The sequence below is a fragment of the Canis aureus genome, chromosome 15, assembly GCF_053574225.1.
Source record: "Canis aureus isolate CA01 chromosome 15, VMU_Caureus_v.1.0, whole genome shotgun sequence".
In the NCBI taxonomy this organism is placed as follows: Eukaryota; Metazoa; Chordata; class Mammalia; order Carnivora; family Canidae; genus Canis; species Canis aureus.
The window spans coordinates 21,352,736-21,360,069 of NC_135625.1; the positions used below are offsets into that span (position 1 = coordinate 21,352,736).

Sequence of the window (7,334 nt, forward strand, 5' to 3'; positions counted from 1 at the left end):
GGTTTTAACACAAATACTCTATTTTGTAACCATAAGTCTCACAGTTCTTTAATCTTAGTTCTGTATATAAATGGATGCAATGCTCACCTCTACTTCTTTTTTCAATACCTGAATTCGTTCTTTTTTTTGCCATTTATATAATTTTATAATAAAGGAAAATATGAGACCATAGTTTTTCACACTGGTGAGCATCACTACTTATTTTTAAGTTGATTTTTTTTATTTAGTCCATTTTAAGATTTTTTTTGTGTGTGGTCCAGTTTCATTTTTTTGCATGTAGCAATTTTCCCAGCATCATTTGTTGAAGAGACTGTCTTTCCCTTTATTTTATATTCTTGCCTTTTTTGAGATAGATAAATTGACTATATAATTGTGGGTTTATTTCCAAGCTTTCTACTCTGTTACATTGATCTGTGTGTCTGTCTTTGTGCCAGTACCATACTGTTTTGATTACTATAGCTTTGTAGTATATCTAGAAATCTGGAATTTTAATACCTACAGCTTTGTTTTCCTTTCTCAAGATAACTTTTGTTTTTCAGGATCTTTTGGGATTCCACAAAATTTGAGTAATTTTTGTTCTAGTTTTGTAAAAAATGCTGTTGGTATTTTGTTAGGGATTGCATTCAGTCTGTAGGTTGCCTTGGGTAATATGAACATTTGAACAATATTAATTCTTTTAACCCAAGAGCATAGAATAGTTTTACATTTGTTTGTGTCATCTTCAGTTTCTTTCATCAATGTTTTATAGTTCTAAGAGTGTAGGTCTTTTACCTCTCTTGTTAGGTGCATTCCTAGGTATTTTATTCTTTTTGGTGTAATTGTGAATGGAATTATTTTCTTAATTGCTCTTTTTACTACTTTTTATTAGTATATAGAAAGGCCAATTTCTGAGTATTAATTTTGTACTTGTAAATTTACTGAATTCATTTATTCTAGCATTTTTTTTGGTGAAGTTTTTAGAGTGTTCTATGTATAGTATCATGTCATTGGTAAATAGTGATGGCTAACTTCTTTACCAATATGGATGCTTCTTTCTTTTTCTTGTCTGATTGCTATAGCTAGAACTTCTAGTGCTATGTCGAGTAAAAGTGACAAGAGTGCACATTCCTGTCTTGTTCCTCATCTTAGAAGAAAAGCTCTCAGTTTTTTTCCATTGAGTAAGATGTTAGCTGTGGATTTTTAAAAAATGGCCTTTATTATGTTGAGGTATATTTCCTCTAAACCCAGTTTGTTGAGAGGTTTTTTTTTTTTTTTTTTTTTTTAGATCATGAGATGTTGAATTTTGTCAATGCTTTTTCTACATCTATTGAGATGATCATATGATTTTTATCCTTTGTTTTGTTGATGTGGTGTATTACATTGATTTGCAAAGATTGAACCATTCTTGCATCCTCAGAATGAATCCCATTTGATTGGTGAATGATCCTTTTAATGTATTATTGAATGTGGTTTGATATTTTGTTGAGGATCTCTTTTTGAAAACATATTTATTTGTGAGAGAGAGAAAGAGAGCACAAGCAAGGGAGGGGATGAGGGAAAGGGAGGTTCCCCACTAAGCAGGGACCCCGATGCAGGACTCAGTCCCAAGACACAGGGATCATGACCTGAGCTAAAGATAAATGCTTAACCAACTGAGCCACCCAGGTGCCCCTTTGTTGAGGATCTTTGTATCCATGTTTTCTTTTTTTGTGATGTCTTTGTCTGCTTTTGGTATCAAGGTAATGCTGGCCTCATAGAATGTATTTTGAAGCATTCCTTCTTCCTCTATTTTTTTGGAATAGTTTGAAGGGAATAGGTTTTAACTCATCTTTAAATGTTTGGTAGAATTTACCTGTGAAATCTTCTGATCCTGTACTTTTATTTTTTGGTAGTTATTGATTACTGATTAAATTTTGTTACTAGTAATTGGCCTATTTGGATATTTTATTTCTTCCTGATTCAGTTTTTGGAAGACTGTTTCTAGGAATCTATCCATTTTTCTAGGTTGTCAAATTTGTTGGCATAATTTTTCATAATTTTCATTTGTTTTCATATATATTCTTTTATAATCCGTTGTATTTCTGTAATGTCAATTATTCTTGTTTCTGATTTTATGTGGACTCTTTGTCTTTTTTCCCTTGATGAGTCTGGCCAAGAACCAGAATCTTGGGTTTCATTCGTGTGTGTGTGTGTGTGTGTGTGTGTGTCTGTCTGTCATTTATTTCTGCTCTGATCTTTATTATTTCCTTCTTTCTACTCACCTTGGGTTTTGTTTCTTTTTCTAATTCCTTTAGGTGAAGGTTATATTGTTTGAGCTTTTTCTTGTTTCTTGAGGTAGGCCTGTATAGCCATATATTCTTAGAACTCCTTTTACTGGGTCCCAAATATTTTGAACCATTGTGTTTTCATTTTCATTTGTATCTATGTACTTTTAAATTTATTGATTGCTTCATTGACACACTGGTCATTTAGTATCATGTTGTTTAGCCTTCATGTGTTTGTGTTTCTTCCAATTTTTTCTTTTGGTTTAGTTCTAATTTCATACCACTGTGCTCAGAAAAGATGTATGGTATGAATCCAAACTTAAATTTGTTGAGGCTTGTTTGGTGGCCTAACACGTGGTCTATTCTGGAGACTGTTCCATGTACATTTGAAAAGAATGTGTATTCTGTTGTTTTTGAATGGAATGTTCTGTGCATTTTATATCTATCTGGTCTAATATGTCATTACAAGACACTGTTTCCTTATGGATTTTCTGCCTGGATGATCTATCCATTGATATAAGTGAAGTGTTAAAATCCCTTACTGTTATTATATTACTGTCAGTTTTTCTCCATGTTAATATTTGCTTTATGTTTAGGTGTTCCTGTGCTGGATATGTAGATACTTGCAATTGTTATATCCTCTTGTTGATTTGATGCCCTTGTCTCTTGTTTTAAAGTCTATTTTATGTGATATAAATATTGTTACTCTGGCTTATTTCCTCCTCATACCCATTTGCATGGTAAATGTTTTTCCATTCCCTCACTTTCAGTTTGTATATGTCTTTAGGTCTGGCCAGGTAGCTAAAGCGGAAGTGGACACATGCCAAGGTGTCCGAAGATTCTGCGTTGATGGCAGCTGACATGACAGCTGAAGTTGATGTGGGATGCCACTGGGGTGCCCTGGGATGCTCTGAGCAAAGTGTGTCTCACTGAGGGGGGAGCTGGAGCTTAGGTGATATGCAGGCCCAGAGGTCCCTGAGCTCTCTACACAGAGGATGCTCTGATGGGACAGCTAAAACTGAGGTGGATGCACACCAGAGGGCCTGGGTCTCTATATACAGAGGGCACCTTGGCAGGTTAGTGGAGCTGAAGTAGATGTAAATGGGTGTCCCAGGACTATCTGTAAAGAGAGTACCCTGAAGGGACATCTGGAGCTGAGACAGGATACAAGGCAGGAGGTCCTGGGATGCTCTGTATAGGAGGTACCTTCATAGGACAGTTAAAGCTGAATTGGTTGCAAACCTGGGTGCACCAATGGTCTCAGTTCTGAGGGGCCTCCGGCCAGGCAACTGGAACTGAATCTGGTACAGTCAGGTGTGTTCTGCGGTGCTTTGCCTAGGGTATGCTCTGTGGGGTGGCTGAAACCAGTGCAAGCACCAGCCAAGGGTTTCCAGGGTACTTTCTGCAAGGCGTACCCTCTCAGACAGCTGGGTCTGAAGCAGACATCAACTGAAAGGTTCTGGAGCGCTTTGCACCAGGGGGGCCCTAAATGCTGTCTGAAGCGGTGTGGGCCTTTTGTGCTCTGGGGTGTTTTGCACCTGTGTCACATTGGTGTGAGGGGTGGAGCTGTAATGAACACTAACCTGGGGTGACCTGATGTGCACTGCCCTTTGGCTGCCTTGATGGGGTGGCTGTGGCTTATATGAGCTACGGGTCTAGGGCTCACTGAGGTGGCAGGTCAGCTGGGGTATCTGGACCATGCATGGGTCCATGCTTTCAAAGGGGAACATAAACCATATCTGTCAGATCCTCCCACCCAGAAAGTGTTCCAGCAGCAACCCTAGCCATCTGGTGGAGTGCTAGTGCTGGCCTTTATATGCTAGTTGCAATTTTAAACTTCATCTTTTTATTTTATTTATTTTTTTAAATTTTTATTTATTTATGATAGTCACAGAGAGAGAGAGAGAGAGAGAGAGAGAGGCAGAGACACAGGCAGAGGGAGAAGCAGGCTCCATGCACTGGGAGCCCGACGTGGGATTCGATCCCGGGTCTCCAGGATCGCGCCCTGGGCCAAAGGCAGGCGCCAAACCGCTGCGCCACCCAGGGATCCCAAATTTCATCTTTTTAAAGGGAAAAGGAAAAAAAAAGTGGGGAGGAGGGAAAAATAAAAAGCATAATAGAAATAAAAGGCAAAAACAAATATAAAAAGCCATTTATTTTTAAATTAAATTAAAAATTTCTCCCCATACCCAACTGCAACTGGGACTAGTGTTGGCTTGTGTTCCAGGGCTTGCTGAGGTGTTGAGCCAGTCCCTCTGATCCAGGGAGTGTTCCTGCAGTTCCTTTGCCCTTTTTTTAAAAAAAATTATCTTAAAGATTTATTTATTTGAGAGAGAGAGAAAGAAAGAGAGCTTGGGTGGGGAGGGGCATAGGGAGAGAGAGAGAAAGAATCTCAAGTAGACTCCTTGCTGAGTTTGGAACCCCACACAGGGCTTGATCCCAGGACCCTGAGATCATGACCTGAGCCAAAATCAAGAGCCAGTCGTTTTAACTGGCTGACTGGGCTACCCAGGGACCCCTCCTTTTCCCCTTTAAACCATAGCTTTTTTTTTTCTTCTGTGTCCCAGCACAACTGGGACTGGTGTGTGCTTGCAGTTCCAGGGCTTACTGAGGCGGCCAGTCAGTTATGGCAACCAGACTCTGCTCTCATCTGTGCTTTTAAGGTGGAGAGGGAATGTAAACCTGTCATTCTCCAGTTTCCTATGACCTGGAAAGCATTCCCTCAGCTCCTCCATAGTGTGACAGGGTTCTACAACTGTCTCTTTTATATGCTAGTTGCTCTTTTAAACTGTTAGGTTTCTTTTCCTTCCTTCCTTCTTCCCTTCCCTTCCCTTCCCTTCCCTTCCCTTCCCTTCCCTTCCCTTCCCTTCCCTTCCCCCCCTCCGCTCCCCTCCCCTCCCCTCTCCTCCCCTCCCCTTCTTCTTCTGTGCTTAAGGACAGAGGAATAAGTTCCCCATCCTTTAGCATTATCTCTCCTCATTGCAGTTTGCAACATCAGGGGTAGGGGTTCTCTTTGTTACCATGTCTCCATCTCTCTTGCTGTTATTCTATCTTATGTTGTGCAGAAGCTGTTCAGTTGACCCTCAGTTCCTCCTGACGCTCTTCAGGAGAAGCTGTCCTATAAATAGGTTTAATTTGGAGTGTTCCATGAAGGATGTGAGGTCAAGGTCTTTCTACATCACCATCTTGGACTGGAACCACCCTCATTATGATTGGTTTTCAGGATTTTGTCATCAATTTTTCATGGTATATATTTATGATTTGACTGTAAAAAAAATTCTACTGACTCACCATTACAAATATAATAGTAAAATGATGCAAAAATATATATTATGCAAACACTAGTCTAAAGACAACTGGAGAGCCTCTATTAATATCAGTCAAAGACATTAGAATGAGGAGAATCATTAGGGACAAATGAGCTCATTTTATAATAATAAAGGGATTAATTCACTAATGGAACATGAAAGTGTATACATAAAAGAATTTTAAAACATATGAAACAAAAACTGATAGGATGGACAAACATACTTCTCTATTCTTCTGTAGTAACTGTTGGGACAACTAGAAAATCAGTAAGGATATAGAAGATTTGATCAACACTGTCAACAACTTTTCCTTGGTTGACATTTATAGAACACCCTAACCAGTAACAGCAGAATGCACATTCTTTTCAAGTTAGTGTGAAACACTGACCAATATAGACCATATGCTGGACAGTAAAATAAGTTTCAATAAATGTAAAAAGATAAATTGTACTGAGTATGTTCTTTGATCACAATAGAATTAAAGGAGAACTAAGTAACAGAAAATATCTGAAAATCTCCAGTTGGTAATTTAGCAACTTATTTCTAAATAGTCCATTATTTCACAGAATAAATCACAAGGGAAGAGAAAATATTTTGAACTGAATGAAATTGAAAGCATTAAAATTTGTCTGATGCAACTAACATGGTGGTTGAAGGTTAAGTTATAGCTTTAAATGTATATAGTAGAGAAAAATAAATTTTCCAAACCAATGATGTGACCTTCCACCTTAAGAAACCAGGGAAATTACAAATAAGGAGCAAAATAAAAAGTAGGAAATTACTAAATAAGAACAGAAATCAATGGATTAAACATAGCAAACCTAAGAGAAAAATCAATAAAAAGCTCATTTTTGAAAAAAGCAATAAAAACAATTGAACTCTAGAAAAACTGTTCAAGAAAAGAGTACCCCTAACTTACCAATGTCAGAAATTAAAAATGGGATATCACTATATGCCCTCTGGACATTAAAAAAATAATAGAGTATTTTGACCAACTTTATGCCAGATAGATCTGAGAACATATATGATCTGAGAACATATATGAAATGTATGAATTCCTCAGAACATACAAATGATCAAAATAGAAAAAGATAGAAAAATCTCAATAGTTCTATCTCCATTAATGACATTGATTCTGCAATGTAAAACCTTACCATTTAGAAAACTCCAGGCTCTCCAGTGAATTCTATTATGTACTTAAGGAAAAAATAATATCAATAACCAATCCTACGCTAATTATTTTCAGAAAATGGAGGAGGAGGGAATATTTCCCAACACATTTTATAAACCCAGATTTTCCTGATTTCAAATCCAGATAAAGACATTAAAGAAAATAACATAGAGACTAATATTCTTCTAAACACAGAACAAAATATGGTTTAATTGAATCCAGGAGTATATATTATAAGGATAATACATGACCTGGTGGAGTTTATCCTAGGAATGCAAGATTGGTGTAATGTTTCAAAATTAATCAATGGAATTACCACATTTACAGATTAAAGGGAGAAACCCCCCCCCCCCAACATGATCACTTCAATAAATGCAGAAAAAGAATTTGACAAAATTCAACCAGTTTATTTGTATCACAATCAGTCTTGGAAGCTAATGATAGTGTCTCCTTAGGAGCAAGGACGGGTATACGAACTGTTCTATCTAATAAAGGTAATGTTTCCACCAAGAAACATTAGGTATGCATAGGTATGCTTCGTGCGCTCATAAAAGATTTGAGTTTGAGTTCCCTAGGTTCAGAGTTCTCTCCTGTAATGCAAAGTGCTGTGTG

The 7,334-nt window shown here is 37.6% G+C and overlaps 1 protein-coding gene across 1 annotated transcript in view; it reads left to right on the forward strand.

The window, feature by feature from the left end:
- Positions 1-7,334, forward strand: part of CFAP96 (cilia and flagella associated protein 96) — a 36,437-nt gene that overhangs the window by 23,017 nt on the left and 6,086 nt on the right. The gene's annotated exons all lie outside the window — the stretch shown is intronic.